The sequence below is a fragment of the Macaca mulatta genome, chromosome 13, assembly GCF_049350105.2.
Source record: "Macaca mulatta isolate MMU2019108-1 chromosome 13, T2T-MMU8v2.0, whole genome shotgun sequence".
In the NCBI taxonomy this organism is placed as follows: domain Eukaryota; kingdom Metazoa; phylum Chordata; class Mammalia; order Primates; family Cercopithecidae; genus Macaca; species Macaca mulatta.
Window position 1 is genome coordinate 103,741,108 of NC_133418.1, and position 16,797 is coordinate 103,757,904.

Here is a 16,797-nt window from a genome sequence, read left to right on the forward strand (position 1 = left end):
GGGCTCAGGGGTTAGTGTGTATTTGAAGGTGATGACTCTGGATGGACCAGACAGGCAGATAAGCATCTTCCTTTGGTCTGCATGTACTCTGTAACACAGAGGAATGGAGAGTTAGCTCCTTGAAGCCAGCCTATTACATTGGGAGCCAACTACTGTCCATAGACACCCTGTGATAGAGACAGAGCCTTAAGCGAAAGGCACAGCAGGCAAATGTAAGGTGATTCATTTTGTTGTTAGCTCTCCACCAGAGTTAGAATGTCCCCAGCAGCCAGGAACCAGCATTGTATCCAGTGACAAGGTGCTTCTTCATTACAGGGTTAGTGACCTCAAGGAAAGATCCAAATGATAGCCCAGCCCTTGAACACCATTGTTTTTCCAATAACTGAGAAGCATTTGGACCATGACAAGCCTTTTGGGAAGCCCATGCCTGTGATGGGTCCATCTTCCTTGGACAACTCCAGCCAGCTGGAAGCCTCACAATGCACTATCCACTGTGGCCATCTACGCCACCTCCCTGGCCATTTTAGGGCTATCCAGCTCCAGATAAAGGAAAACTCTAATATCGCTCTGATTCATGATCTTTCATCTCTCTCACAGCTAATGGGCTAATGCTTTTCAATAATTCCCAACCTAAGATGTCCACTTCTAAATGGTTTTCCTCAAATACTAGTGGACCTCCTCCCAATTGTGGTCAGCTTGCGCAAGTGAACGGTTCAGGACAACATATCTCTCCACCCATCTCCTCTTATCTGTGGAACCAGCAGTGAAAAAACACTGAGGAGAGCCCTGCCCCTGTGGGAAACCCAGAGGCCTGACCCTGTGGGAATTCCAGAGGCCTGACCCTATGGGAATTCCAGGTCGAGCACCTGGTTTTATCTGCTCTCGCTGATGAGTTAAATCCTTTGGTTCCTTCTTTAATCCATTTCTATGCAACTCTGACTAATTTTATCACAAGATTTTCTCTGAGGCTTTATAAAGCAAAATGTTTTCTTAAACCCACATGTTGAAAGGTATTCTCAATGGTGCCAATTCAAAGGTGTTTGACAGAACATTTTTAAAAAATATATCCATCTACCTTTTTTATCATTTCACGGGTTTTCTCTTGGCTTCTGAACTTTCTTTACTATTAACATAGGTCCCATTATTAAGTCAAAAACTACAATGTGCCTCCTTTCCTGGATAAAAGGAGCAGAAAAGAGAGAGGAGCAAATATCAAAACTGACAAATTGAAATTTCAAAAGGATTTGTGTTCATGGTAAGATCAAAGTAGGCCCCTTTATAGTCACATAAGAAACTGAGGAATTAGGTACCTTTGGATAGACAAATACTATCTTTGTGAGTTTGTGACAGGCAATGACAAACAATAAATAGCCTTCTCTGGTGGCAGATACAAAGTCTTCATTTCTACCTAGCATTCAAATTTGAACATGAATGTGAGTACTGAATATTGGAGACACCAAAGCTAAATGCTTAGAGTGACAAATCATAATAATAATAATAATAAAATCAAATAACATTACTATGTGTTTACTTATATAATCACTACAACAATTCTATAAAGTGGATCTCATTTAACTATTTTCCAGATGAGGAAATAGGCCATAAGGATTAAGTAGATTTTGCAAATTTACACAGCAGTACAGTGGCCCAAAGTTCTGATGTCCAGAGCCTTCCTTCCATCCCGGGACACCATCCTGTCTCTTCCTCAGCGCCTTCATGACCAACAATCAAATCTTCCATCTAAACAGTCCTCAGCAACAGCTCAGCCTCTCAAAAGGTCAAGTGTAGGTTGCTGTTTGGAAAAGGAGAGTGCTTTTGGTCCCAAGCATATATGTCCATACATGAGTCTTCATGTTTGAAAAGTTCCAACAACATCACTAGTCTGACTACGAATTTGATTTGTTTTCTAAGTAATGGCTAGAATCAAGGTCTGCTCCCCAGCAACTGTTTATCCATGGAGTCAAAAGCCCCTTGTTTCAGTTACTTTTAGGATAGTTCTGAACGCAAGAGCCAACACATAACCTCTAAGAGAGATGTTAGAAGTGTTCGGTGGTCTGCGCTCACCAAGCTAATGAAGGTGGAGTTCAGTTTGAAGCTTGTATGGAAAGTGATGGAGTGTTAAGTCAAGGGCACCGCTTTGTAGTGAAACAGATCCGCATGTAAATCTGGGTGCCCTCCCAGATGAGTTGCAGGGAGTCAATCATGGCTCTTCCCCTCTCTGTACCTCAGTTTCCCTTACCTGTAAAATAATGAAAGTAATATATTTCTTTTAGGGTGAACCTGAGGATTAAATAAGATAACATGTGTAATATACTGGGCACATACAAGGCTTCAATAAATATTGATACATGTTACTTCTTTTTTTTTTGAGATGGAGTCTTGCTCTGTCGCCAGGCTGGAGTTCAGTGGAGTCTCGGCTCACTGCAACCTCCGCCCCCTGGGTTCAAGCAATTCTCCTGCCTCAGCCTCCTGGGTAGCTGGGATTACAGGCACCTGCTACCACGCCCGGCTAATTTTTGGTATTTTTAGTAGAGATAGGGTTTCACCATGTTGGCCAGGCTGGTCTCAAACTCCTGACCTCGCGATCCACCCACCTCAGCCTCCCAAAGTGCTGGGATTATAGGCATGAGCCACTGCGCCTGGCCAGTATTTGTTACTTCCATCCATCTTCCAAAATAAATTTAAAGACAATAACTGACTTATAACTAAATTAATATAATAATTATAGTATTAAAGTTCAGTTCAAAATAACTTGTATTTTATTCATATTACACTAAAGCAAAATGATAAGCCATAAAAATGTTTAAATGCCCTTATTTTTTATTGTTTAAAATATTTATCAGATGTCATTCAAATATGGTAGGGGCTGCTACAAGAGCCTCATGAGTCTCCTTCAGGTCTGCAGGTAGAGGACAACCTGGAAGATTTGTTCAAAGGAGTCCCGTGTCTACCCCAACCCTGGTTCTAGATTTGTGTCAGAGTAGTGAAACTAATTATAGTCATAATTAATTATAATGGAATGAAATGGAATAGAATCAAAAATATCCTAGTACATCCTACATAGTGAGGTGATTGTTTTATGAAATGTTTGTTTCATTTTTATAGATACGCATGTACATCTATATATGTATATGTGTACTAGATGGCACTATCAAATATATTTCTTACTTAGGGTCTCAATCTAACACGTTTGAATGCCACCTCTTTGAATGGTACTCCCAAGTCCCCAGTTTCAGGTCTTTCTCAATGGCTAGAAGGTTCTAGAAATGTGAAGATGGTCTGGGTGACGTGTCATGGTAGCGCCTTGTGAAGTTGAGTTTGGAGCATGATAATTGGGCTCAGCTTGCTACTCATGTTCTACTCTGTTATCTTAAACTTTGTCCACAGAGTTGGTCCATCCAGAGACGAAGATCAATGGCTACGGGATGGATACATGAAGCTGTCATGTATCCAGAGGTGGCATAATTCTATTTGCAAACAGCTGCAGAGTAGGCCCAGCCTCTGTCATGTGTTAAGCACTTGTGCTCATTCCATTTTCAGGGGACTCTGTCATTAACTCGATAAAACACATTGTCCCTCCACGGATCTCCAGCTGAGACAGGGCTGAGGGTTGGGGAAAAGAAGAGACAGGGAGAAAGTTTCCTTTGGCGTAAATACTAACTTATTCAGTCTCTTGGGATTATTTACTTCCCTTAAATAATGGTCTATTATTTTTCTTTTATATCTTCTTGTACCATAAAGGAAAACAGTTGAACTGTGATTTTATACTCAGAGACTTGTTGATATCAGATTATCTTTTAACAGTTCTTGTTTTTTTTTTTTTTAATTCCTACTTGTCCTCTTCCACCACTTCTCATAGAAATCTACAGCTAAACCATGATATATGTGATTTACCTTTAAATTTAGTTCCAGAAGTAATATATATGCATACTTTTTAAATATAATTGGATTGATTTTGGTTACAGTTGTAAGGAGAAAATTTCAAAGAGACACCATCAGATCAGATAGAGAATGTGTTAATATAATCAGAGCTTCTAAGAAAAAGCAATTTTGACAGATTAGGAATTGTATCTTTGTGTGGCTACTGCCCAAGTTGTCAAACCCTCTTCCCATGGTGACAGCAGCCTCCCTCAAACTTCAGGAATGCCGTCTTCTCATCACATTGTGAAAAGCCAGCCTGGAACTATATTTGGACCTTTCTGTCAAAGAAGACTAAGAAAGAGGAAGTAAAGCTCCTACTTGAAGTTTGCAGCAACTGTTCATGGTGATAATACTGCAGAGGCTCCATTTGACAGATATAGAAGCTGAGGTATAACGAGAAAAAAAATTGCTTAACTTGTCCTTCTGAGAAAGGGGTCTCTGTTCATCATGCAAATACTGGCAATGTTGCTGTGCCTCAAATTTGTCTCTATTTGAAAAATCTACCAGCAACCAAAAAGGTCTTAATATTAGCTTGAAATGTGAAATTACTAGTAAGTAAAATCCATCAGGGAGGATTGAGAGCCCATCTCCATAGCTGTGGAAGATGTGGGAAGGCAGATATAACCTTTCCCTCTCTCTGCACAGCCATGAGGGATGCTGGCAAGAAACTAGCCACCAGCCCAGGGAAAAAGAGCACAGCAGCAGCACTGAGTGAACAAAGCAGATATTTAGTGCTTACAGATAATATCCAACTCCAGCATCAGCGAGAGCTTGGCCGGGGAGGGCATCTCCTAGGAAACCGTCAGATAACACTGGGAGAGACAGGCTTTAACATAAAAAGAGCTGCAGGGGAAACAATACACGTTAGCTAGAAATGAACCATGTTTCATAATGCAGCAGTCATTTCCTGTACAACAAACAGGCCTGCACTGCTCACATGGTTGCACCCGTGCTCAGAGCAGGGAATCCTATGCTCCCGGCACTCTGGAGGTCAGCACCTCCATCTAGCAGGCGAAGCAGGAGAAGCGAGCCTGGCCAGGCCAGACAGACAGCAGACAACTCACCTTTCCAGTCGGCCCTGGGCACTGGAGGCAACGACAGTGATCATAAGATGCAGAGAAAGCATGATACTGGGATGGAGGGGCCAGGCTCTAGACCTGCATGGTGACATGCATGGCAATATATGTAGTCAACAGAGCCCCGAAGCCCTCCAACCTTCCCTTTCTCCACTGCCCTTGACCTCATCTTTCCCCTTTCTCTCCTCCTCCAAACACACATGAGCGTGCACACACACACACAAACACATATACGTACATGCACATATGTGCATCATACCTATGCACATATACATAACAAACACATACACACACATACAGTCATGCCTCACTTAACTACAAGGGTATGTTCCAAGAAATGCATCATTATGTAATTTCATTGTTATGCAAACATCACAGAGTATACTTACACAAAGTCACACGGTGTAGCCTACTACACACCTAGGGTGTATGATGTAGTCTATTGGTCCTATGCAACAGACCTGTACAGCATGTGACTACTGCATACCATAGGCAATTGTAACACAATGGTAAGTACTGGTGTATCTAAACATACCTACATAGAAAATGTACAGTATAAATGTGTATTATAATCTTATGGGACAACCATCATATAGATGACTTCTGATTGACCAAAACATTATTATGCAGCATATAACAGTACATACACACACTCACACACACACGTACACACTCACACTCACATGACTTTCAGAGGCCTGCTCCAGTTTAAAAAACCACTTCCAGAATTCGCTGGGAGGTTATGACTTTCAGAGGCCTGCTCCACTTTAAAAAACTACTTCCAGAATTCACTGGGAGGTTATCTCAAAAAAAGTAAGCTCCTTTAAAGATATTCCTTCCTTCATTCATTCATCTGCCTGTTTGGTCAAGGTAAGCATGTGTGGACGTGCCTATCATCTCCTAAGCACATTTCCGGAATGAAGTCTAGGGCAGCTGAACATCTCTTGCCAAGCATCAAGTCCCAGGTCAATGCCAGCAGAGCCAGAGGTAGGACCTGAGAACATTAACCTCTCACTGATGACTGCTTAAACTCTTGGTTGCCTAGCAACAGGTGGTAATAGCACAATCACAGATAAATATACTGTAGAATAATCTCAATGTTGTCATTTAGCTGGGTTTTTAATGGGGAAAAAAAAGCTTCCTTGAAGAATCGAAGAATTCAAAGGTTGTTTCCATGTTTTTTTTGTTTCCTTGCTGGATGTGGTGCTCCTATCTGGTTAGGGACATGTTTCCATCCAAATGCTTCTCCCTCCCAAAGGTGCCTTTTTGAGAAAGTGCATGTAGGCCTGCCCTGGTAATCAAAGACATCAGCCATCATAGCTCTGACCAGCTCACAGGGGCTTTGATTCAACATTTCGGCTCTGTCCTGGTGACCAAAACTTTCTGAAAGTCATCTGTACTCCCTTCAAGACGGACATGGTTTCCAAAGTCAAGAAAGTATGGAAACAAAATTGCCAGGGAATTAAAACGACAAATCATTGTCATGTCCATTAAAAGGAAAGTAAGAAGTGTGACGTTTTTTGAAGGAAGAGGTTAGAACCATAGACTTGCATTCTGGTAGGAGGATTTCAGGGTATTCATATTCATTTATTACGGGAGTGGAAAGTGCACAGGTTTAAGATCAGACAGATCTAGCCGAATCCTAAACTCGTCACTTAAAGTCTACAAATCGAGCCTCAGCTTAATCCATAATTCAAAAAAAGAAAATCATCCTGAAAGCTATCCCACCAAATTATTGTAAGGATTAAGTGAGCTAAGTAAGAGAACATGCCAATTCCAGCCAGGACACATAGTACGTGTTTAATAAGCACCCCGTCTACTGCCTTGCTTTATACTGGACAGAAATGGCAATGCCCTTGGTCCTCTTCCAGTTACAGTAGCTTTAGTTGCTCAAACAGGCTCCTGCTGCATTAAAAGAGAGCTCTAATTCAGCCTCCTCACAAATGCAAACTGACTGTTCCATTAGGACACATTAGTAATGCTCCCTGGTACTAACAGTGAAAGAGTCACACTCTACATTTTACAAACTCTTTAAAAGACTCTCCTCTCTCAATCTGTCACAGCTACTTCTAACTAGAAATCCCTCCCCTCCCTCCTCTCTCTCTCATTGCCCCCACTTGTCCACTGTCTCTTTTATTCCACTTCCACCTTCAGCCCTCACCCTGGACACACTGACCTCCCCTTCCCCTCCTCCTGCTAAATTTAGAGGCGAGCTGTCTCCCTGGTGTGAGAGGTCCGAGGGCTGTGGCAGCAGGGTACAGAGCTGATCTGGAGTTGGCTGTCGGCAGTGAGGGAAGGACAAATGTCAGGGAGACCTGCTCCCTGGCCGCCCTCCTTCCAGCCCCAGCACCGCTCCTCAGCAGCCTCTCTTGACAGGCAGGGTAAAAGGAGGAGGGCATGGGGGCCTTTGAAGTCTGGCTGCCTGTCACCAGAGCTCAAAGAGACCAAGGGCTTGTCAGAGCACAAGTCACTGGGGCTCTTTCCCTTTCCTAATTAATTCAGTTGGCTCTGGAAGGAAAGGAATTGTGATATGCCCAGAACTGAATGGAAAGCACAGCTTACCAGTGCAATGCTGCAGCATCTTAAATCTTTTCCAAGCGCCAGTCCCCCAGCTTGGCAGAAGAAGTTTATTCACCCCTCCCAGAGCAGCATCCCCTGGGCAGCTGACCCTAAGGTGGGCATCCAAAGATCCGTTCCTGGCCAGGCATGGTGACTCACGCCTGTAATCGCAGCACTTTGAGAGGCCGAGGTGGGTGGATCACCTGAGCTCAGGAGTTTGAGACCAGCCTGGGCAACATGGTGAAACTCCACCTCTACTAAAAATACAAAAATTAGTTGGGCATGGTGGCACATGCCTATAATCCCAGCTACTTGGGAGGCTGAGGTAGGAGAATCGCTTGAACCGGAGAGATCAAGGTTGCAGTGAGCCGAGATTGTACCACTGCACTCCGGCCTGGGTGACAGAGCGAGACTCCAACTCAAAAAATAAAAAAATAAAAAATAATACAAAAAAGATCCACTCTCCTGGCTTGGTCCTTGGTCCATGTGCTGGCCAATGTCAGGAATCCTGTCCCCAGAGTTTTCTCCCCTACTCTGGGCTGTACTTCTTCCCATTCCTCAAGTCTGCCCAAAAACCAGCACCAGTCTCGGAATGGGTGAATTTCATGCCTTTTCTGAGAACATGTTTGGAAAAGCACAAATCCTGTGAAGACGAAAAGAGTTGTTGGAAGAATTGCCAGAAGAAAGAGCAGACCCCAAAGGCAAATGTCCTTAACTCACCATTTAGCCCATTCTCCACCTTAGATCACTGTTCTGACTCTGAAGTTGAAATGTAACTAACCTTATTAAGCCCCCGCTGTGCACCTTGCATAGCTGCACTCACCTATGCTCTGTCTTATAATCTCTCTCCAAGGAGGGGCCAGCAAGAACAACTCACACTCTCTCGTCACCCAGGCCCACATACTTCGAGTCTTCTTAAAGAATACATAGAAAGGCAGAAAGCAGAAGGAGGCATCAGAAAGAGCTTCATTTGCAATGCTGGAATGGCATCAGGTCAGCACCCAGAAATGGAGAGGAGAGGCTGGAAATGAGAGCGCTCAGGGATAAAACCAGTGTTGGCTGAAGACGCTCTGAAGATGATCACCAAAAGTACTTGTTAAAGTCAAGCATTTGTAGGGAGAATCTGACCTTCCTTTTCTGAAAGATACTTCTTGGATTAGGTGGCAGCATGTACCCCAGGGAGGCAGTGTAGACAGCATAGGATTAGAATTCAGAAGTCCTGAGTTCTGGTGTCAGCCCACTCACCAATCAATGAGATGGTTCTAAGTCACGTCATCTCGCTGAGCCTTATTTCTTAGATCTGTAAAAATAGAAGGCAATAGGCACCTGGTCTACTTACAGGAGTGGTGTGAAGATCAAGGTCACTGGTGGATGGCGAAGAGCTTTGTAACCTGTGATTTAGGAGTTGTGGTCATACAGTTGGTGTCAGCAGCAACACTGACAAGAGAAAGCTGCATAGAAGTATGTGGAAGGGGAAGTGATCCCTTTAAGTCATAGGTTGCAAGATAATGTGAGGTTGAGGAGCCAAGTGTGGGTTTGGCGGCTGTAGCTTCACGCTTCGTGGAAAATACCAGTACATGGGGCCTGTTGGTCACATTCCTGCCTCTACCCCATGTCATTAACATTCTTATAATCAAACCAGCAGCACAAAGGTGGGGACAATTTGTTCATTCAGTGTGCTGTGTCCAGGTCTTTTAAAGAAATACAGTATACGCAGGAAATTGTAAACGTCTATGAAATGCTGGGGTGGACAGGTGTTCTATCATTATATAGTGTAACAACACGTTTCAACATTTTATGACTCTGAATCTGAGCCTCCTTTCTCATTCAATGGCTACCTTTCACTAGTTTGACCTTAGATGAAGTGTGCAAGGGTGTCATTCTAAGAAAATCAAACAGACAATCATAAAATGGTTGAGTTCAATGTTTGCCCAGGGTCCTCCCCGCCATCCAGATTTCCTGATAACTCTATAACTGTCCAGGAACAGTGACTGTGTACAGACCTAAAACAATGCAGCCTGATCAGATATTCTACACTATGTCCAAGTACCAAGAAATTGGAGCATTCTGCTTGTGCCTGTCTGTTACAAATTACAAGCAGTTGCTGCAGCCAAGGCATTCACTTCAACCAAAAAGTTTCGGCTAGCAGAGGACCACATGCTTGAACAGAATCCTTAACTGCAGCTGAAGCTCAGGAGCCTGTGACTGGTCTGGCCTCTGTTAACCTCTAAGTTGCAGGCCTCATGTCGAGGAAGAAAGCCAGGCTCTGGGGACTGGAAGTGAGTGAAGAAGTGAACGAATAACTTGGTAACTTCATCTGACAGTGTAGCTTCATAACTGTGTCTTCCCACTGCATATTTTATTCACAACCTGGTATTGTTTATATGTGAAAGCTCCAGTCACTGAAGAACATATAAGTCACCAAAAAGGAGAATCATTTGTTAGTTCAACAAATAGTAATTGAACACCCGGGATGTTTCAGAAGTTGTGGCAGGAACTGGGTTTCTAAACATAGAGAGGTGTCTAATTCTTCCCCTATGAGTTACCCACAGACGTATACATAGAATGCATTAACCTTCTGATAGCAGAAGAATAAGGAGAAGAGTGTGTAGAGGTGACCCTCAACAGAGGACACTGGCAGGCTGACTCAACTATGTCACCCTCCAAGGGGCTGCCAGGCCAGCTCTTTCGGCTTGGAGTTGTCCCTCTTTTTGCAGAGTGGGGGATGATGAGACTCAGCCCGGCTCTCCTAAGGAACCCGCCGTGAGGACTGCAGAGATGGGCACCCACCAGGACTTGTGAGAGCACAATCTGACTTTATGTCCTCATGTAGAGCAATGGAAATGAATATTTAAAGGTATGGAGCCATAAAACTGTGGGATATAAGAAAAAGATCAGCCTTTGAGGCCCAGCTGCTCCATGCTGCTCTGTAATATGCACGTTTATAGCTCCCCAACTGCCTCCTGCTCATTCACAGAAATGCCACACCCGAAAATTGGCATCATGCCCTTCACCCTCAAAGTTTAAAAGTCACAGAGAGCAGTTCTCCTATTGTAGAGCTAAGTGGAGTGGAGCAAAGGCACAGCTGCTGCCCCCTGGGACTGCGTGGGCCCCGAGGAGCCAGCCATGCCCCATCTGCCTGTGGCTCAGCACGTGTGAACGTGGGTGCCCAGGGCAGTGAGACAGGACACGAAGCAGACTTTGGGGTGCGGCAATGGACCGCTCAAAAGGAAACTGGACTTTATATTTTGTTCTCTTGTTCAAGTACTTTCCTCATTACAGTACAGTAGTTAAGAAAATATTTCAACTAAAGCTGTAGCTCAGTGTTTTCTTCCAGATTTATATATTAAAATACTAATCTTTGGGGGTGTTTTCATGCAGACCCATACTTGCATAGATCTACGCACAGACACAGGCACACACGCTCACACATGCGTGCTCACTTCTTCTAAATACATGCCACATTTACTGTCACAGACACATTCAGTAAAGTTCCTGTTGGTCCTAACTCTTCCCATGCTATCTACATCATCAGAACACTAGCATTTCAATGGACAAAGCTCTGAGATGGAGAGCCTCTGTCTCCTGAAGTCTTTCCAGGGCCATAGTTGGATCAGGAAAATCAGTGATGCCCACTACTCTGGCTCACATTCTGTGCAGCAGTGGCCCCAGCACTCCCTCTGGGCACTGGCCCCAGGGAGCTGAGTCAGGAAGACACCCAGAAGAGTGAAGGTTTGGAGCAGCCTGTCCAAGGAATAAATCTTTCAGAGGCACAGGCTACAGCTGAGAACTTGACTTCCAGGAAATATCATTTTTCCCTCTGGAGCAGTCAAGCTGAGAACATAGCTCCCGGCTGCTGAAGCAGGTGGGCCATTCTCTAGCACCAGAGTCCCCCAAGAACACAGGATTCAGAGAGGGAAACGTGGGTCCTGTTGTCCCCGAGTGGGAGAATCAAGGAGGCCCAAAGGCAGGGATTAAAGGGCACAGAGGAGAGGGCTGAGGCTGCCAACCAGAAACCCCTGCTCAGGGAGACCATGACCAGTCACAGCTGCTAACTTCAAGCTGCCTGGCAGAAAACAGGAAATCCCTCTGAAGTAGGTGCTGTGCCCATGTTCAATTCAGCCGAGATAGTGTGTGCAGGATACTCAGACCCATGCTCAGCTCCCGAGAGACAGTTTCTGTCCTCCAGAAAACTACGGTCCAGTGGACCAGGCACCCTGATGACAGGATAAAGAACATGGAGAGAGAGACATGAAATTTCAAGATGCATGACCTGGGCGGAAACTTGACTTCATCTTCAAAATTCCAACTCTAACCTAGATGCACATTGCTCTTGACTCTGGGGAGTTTTCAGAATATAATTATTTCAGCAGAATAAGGGTGAGTGCTTCTCCTTCCTCCTGAGATTCCTGTTCTTTCTCATCAGGACCCCACAGCCCACAGCTGACTCCAGGAGCAGGAGTCCAAGACCAAAGTTCATCCAGGAGCTATGGGGCCAGTTCTGGGCAGAGTCAGCGTCTCCCCTAAAGGCTGCGAACTTCCTTCATGAAACATTCTGCTGTAATAGTCATCGTTACCATCATCATCATCATCACCATCTTCATCATCATCCAGCAATAGCCAGAGAAAGATTATTAAGGACAGATACTCGGTCTTTTTTTTCTCCACACCCTGACACAGCCTGACCCAAAGTAGTGTGGAACAGGTGTCTATGAGTGAATACATAAAGTGCTTAATGAGAGATATGTAGGGAAATGCAAGTATTCCTAATTTTCCCATCTTCCCAGATCACCATGGTCTTTTCCATGCAGATAAAAATAACTGAGGACATCTTCTGTGGCTGTAGAAAGGCCATGACTCCCAGAAGTTTCCCCTGTTAGGACTGCAGATTCCCCTTGGTTACGACTGCTGTGGGCCCAGGAAAAGTATGTGCTCCGGTCCCCCAGGGGCAGCTCTTCCCTGCTGGTTTCAGAGCAGAGATTGGAGCCTTCCCCTGCTGACCTCCGTTTGTGAGGTCCCTCCTGTGCCCCGTGCTTCTGCTTAGCTTCTCCCAACATGTGGGCACCCTCTCGCTTTTCAGTCCCCACACAAGCCTGGCACTTAGCTGTGAAACGTCAGAGTTTCATGCCCTCTGAGGATAAACGAAGAGGAGACAATGCTGAGAAGGAAAGCCTCCAAGGTGAATATCGGAACACACTGCTTCCAGTGCCCGTCAGCAATCCCACAGTGGGGAGCACATCCCTTCAGGCAGCAGCGCCCTTCACCCCTGCACTCAGGAATACACCCTCATGCCACAACAAGCTGCTGGGCACTCCCAGAGAGCAGTTCTCTGGTGTTCTCTCCTCCCTTGCTCCCCAGGTCCAGAGTCTCACATCCTGTTGTGTCCAGAATTGGTGGGTTCTTCATCTCACTGACTTCAGGAATGAAGTCGCTGACCCTCGCAGTGAGTGTTAGAGTTCTTAAAGATGGTGTATTCAGACTTTGTTCCTTCAGATGTTCAGATGTGTCTGGAGCTTCTTCCTTCTGGTGGGTTCGTGGTCTCCCTGTCAGGAGTGAAGCTGCAGACCTTCGTGGTGAGCGTTACAGCTCTTAAAGGCAGCGCGTCTGGAGTAGTTTGTTCTTCCGGGTGGGCTTGTGGTCTCGTTGGCTTCAGGAGTGAAGCTGCAGACCTTCACGGGGAGTGTTACAGCTCATAAAGGCAGCATGGACCCAAAAAGTGAGCAGCAACAAGACTTATTGCAAAGAGTGAAAAAACCACCCTTTCACAACCTGGAAGGGAACCCCAGCCGGCTGCCCCTGGCTGTCTCGGGTGGCCTGCTTTTATTCCCTTATCCGACCCCACCCACATCCTGCTGATTGGTCCATTTTGCAGAGAGCTGATTGGTCCGTTTTGACAGAGTGCTGATTAGTGCATTTACCAATCCTTGGGCTAGACACAGTGCTAAATAGAAAAGTTCTCCAAGTCTCCACTAGGTTAGCTAGACACAAAGTTAGCTAGATACAGAGTACCATTTGGTGTATTTACAAACCTTGAGCTAGACACTGCTGATTGCGTTTACAATCCTTGAGCTAGACACAAAAGTTCTCCAAGTCCCGACCAGATTAGCTAGATACAGAGTGCTGATTGGTGCACATACAATCCTCCAGCTAGATATAAAAGTTCTCCAAGTCCCCATCCGCCTCAGGAGTCCAGCTGGCTTCACCTAGTGGATCCTGCACCCGGGCTGCAGGCAGAGCTGCCCGCCAGTCCCGAGCCGTGCACCAGTCCCGAGCCGTGCCTGCACTCCTCAGCCCTTGGGCTGTTGATGGGACCGGGCACCACGGAGCAGGGGGCAGTGCCCGTCGGGGAGGCTTGGGCCTCCCGGGAGCCCACCACCGGGAGGGAAGTGGGGGAGAACTCAGACATGGTGGGCTGCAGGTCCCAAGCCCTGCCCCGTGGGGAGGCAGCTAAGACCCGGTGAGAATTTGAGTGGGCCAGCACTGCTGGGGGACCCGGCGCAACCTCCGCAGCTGCTGGCCCCGGTGCTAATAAGCCCCTCACTGCCCTGGGCCAGCGGAGCCGGCTAGCCGCCCTGTGTGCGAGGCCTGCTGAACCAGGGCCCACCCGCCGGAACTCGCACTGGCCTGTGAGCGCCGCACGCAGCCCGGGTTCCTGCCCGCGCCTCTCCCTCCACACCACTCCGCAAGCAGAGAGCGGCAGCTCCAGCCTCAGCCAGCCCAGAGAGGGGCTCCCACAGTGCCATGGCGGGCTGAAGGGCTCCTCAAGCGCTGCCAGAGTGGACGCCGAGGCCGAGGAGGTGCTGAGAGTGAGGGCTGCTAGCACACTGTCACCTCTTACTGTCATCCACAACTCTAGGGAGCCCGAGCAAAAACGGTTAAGCTCAAAGTAACCCTCCCAGAGCTTTTGCTCTGGCCACAGGGCGGGCAGACAGCCCCTCCATCATCAGGAAGGGTAGTCTGAGGTCCTCCTTCATCACCCTCTTCTTCTCTCCTGCTTTTGTGTGACCAAAGGGCTTACTAATGCCCCTTCAAAGATAGGTTCTACAGCCACCCCAAGATCGTTGAACACCCGCATGTTTGTGACATTTTTTGGCTGCATATTTGGGATCTGCCACATGTGGAAGGGGAGAAAAACCTTGCAGGGTCTTTGCACCCCAAGCATCACAGAGCTCAGGCTCAGTGATCTTTCTTTTTCACCCACCACCCTTTAGTGTCTGCCCTGCTCTGCACAGAGGCCCAAGGAAAAGAACTGTCAGAGCAGATGCAGCGAGGAGCAGGGAGGCAGCGGCAAGTATCTTCCTGCCACTGACATCTTAATAATCACCAAGTTTTCAAAGAAACTTCCAACCACAAGGAAACTTCCAGACAAAACTGACTTCCAGTGAAATGCATTTACCTCACAGTTCTTCTTCACATGTACTTTATGACAGCATCGTGAGTCTCCTACCTAGAGTTGAAATATTGTCAGCTTGTACGAGTAAAGCAGGATGGAAGTGAGTTTGTATTGAGAAAAAAAAAATGTCAGTCAGGCTCCTAATTGCCTCTGAGCCTGCTAAGGAGGTGCAGGGCCCCCAGCCCGCACCCATACTACCCATAGCGGCTGCCGACCTCTCAGAATGGCCAAGTCAGGGGCCGCTTCGTGGCCAGTGGGCACAGTCTGCACACTGCACACATGGCAGTGGGGTGCTCACCAGCAACCCTGACCTCATGACCTCGGTCCTCCCTACTGTGCAGCCCCCTTAGGGAGCAGGAGGACCTGCAGAGGATCCCTGTCTGCCCCCTTTAGGAAAAGGTCTGAAGTCATTTACATGTTAGTGGGAAGAGTGACAGTTCCTGTGTCCTGTCTCCTTGGGATACGCTTCCTCAGCCTGGACTCTCTTGGCAGCAGCAAGAAGATGGCAGATGGATTTCAGAGGGGAGACTTGTTCCTTTCCTCCTCTGAACCTCTTCTTTTTTCCTTTTTCTTTTCTTTCTTTCTTTCTTTTTTTTTTTTTTTTTTTTTTGAGACGGAGTCTGCAATGACGCGATACGGCTCACAGCAGCCTCCGCCTCCCGGACTCAAGCAATTCAAGCGATTCTCCTGCCTCAGTCTCCCAAGTAGCTGGGATTACAGACATGTGCCACCATGCCTGGCTAATTTTTGTATGTTTAGTAGAGACAGGGTTTCACCAGGTTGATCAGGCTGGTCTCAAACCCCTGACCTCAAGTGATCCACCTGTCTGGGCCTCCCAAAGGTCTGGGATTACAGGTGTGAGCCACCGTGCCCAGCCTAAACCTCTTCTTAACTACAGTCTTCCTCTTCCAGGTGTCCTGGTCAACTCTTTGTCCTTTCCATATCAACTGTTGCTCAGCTTTCAAAGCTCTTCTCCCATCCTCCTTCATCCACAAACTCATCCCTAACTCTCCCAGACAACAGAAACATCTCCCTTGCCTCGCCTGACTCCTGTTGCTCAGACAGAGCTGGCCCAGCTGAGGGGCCGGGGAAGGCCTCTGGCTGGAGAGGACCCATCACATCCCTCCTCACCCACCTGGCCCTACAGCACTGGTGCTGTACTTTCTCCCTCCACCTCCTAGTGCAACCATGCATGGGAATTCTCACATGAGGCAGAGCACGTAATTCAAACCTGTGTGGTACAGAAAGATGGAGGAATGGGGTTCCTTTGTTTGTCTTAGAGAAAAGTCCCCATATGGAGAAAACATCCCCCCACCCAAGGTACACACCCAGAGCCTTGCTCAATGCTGCTGGTGGCAGCTGGTGGCCTGTCGGTGCTGACTATGACAGCTCCATCTCCTGACCTGCTCTTGTTCTTAAAGTTCATGGCTTTTCTGGCAGCCACAGGGGACAGGACCATGGTATTTGTCAAGAAAACTACACCTGTACCAAGGGACTGAAAAACAGATGAGCAAAATGTGCCACGATGGGGTACTAGAGGCCCCACAAGGACGGTTGTCAACAGCTCCTATCTCCCACCCCCAGTGAAGCGCTCCACAGGGACTTGGAGGATGGTGAGGACATCACGGTGGGGAGAGAACTAGGATGGGGGAGGAGGAACTGAGGATATAGAGTCTCTAGCTAGGTCGGTGACTTGGGGAGTAGTGGAAGATAGGATGCTACCTGGGAAAAAGCCCAGGGCATTGAAAATTGAGAAACTTGGGTTCTAGTCATAATGTGGGTCTGACACATCATAAGGCCTCAGGCAAGTCAATTCGCCCTTCAGAGCCTCTGCTTCCTTTTCTCACT

The 16,797-nt window shown here is 46.8% G+C and overlaps 1 long non-coding RNA gene across 1 annotated transcript; it reads right to left on the reverse strand.

Moving 5' to 3' along the window:
- Positions 1-1,378: 1,378 nt before the first annotated feature.
- On the reverse strand, positions 1,379-8,995 carry LOC144333612 (uncharacterized). The gene is made up of 3 exons (XR_013402501.1): positions 8,896-8,995; positions 4,986-5,078; positions 1,379-2,239 (listed from the first exon to the last, which is right to left on the reverse strand). It is a non-coding gene; the product is annotated as an uncharacterized LOC144333612 (long non-coding RNA).
- Between the last annotated feature and the right edge of the window lie 7,802 nt (positions 8,996-16,797).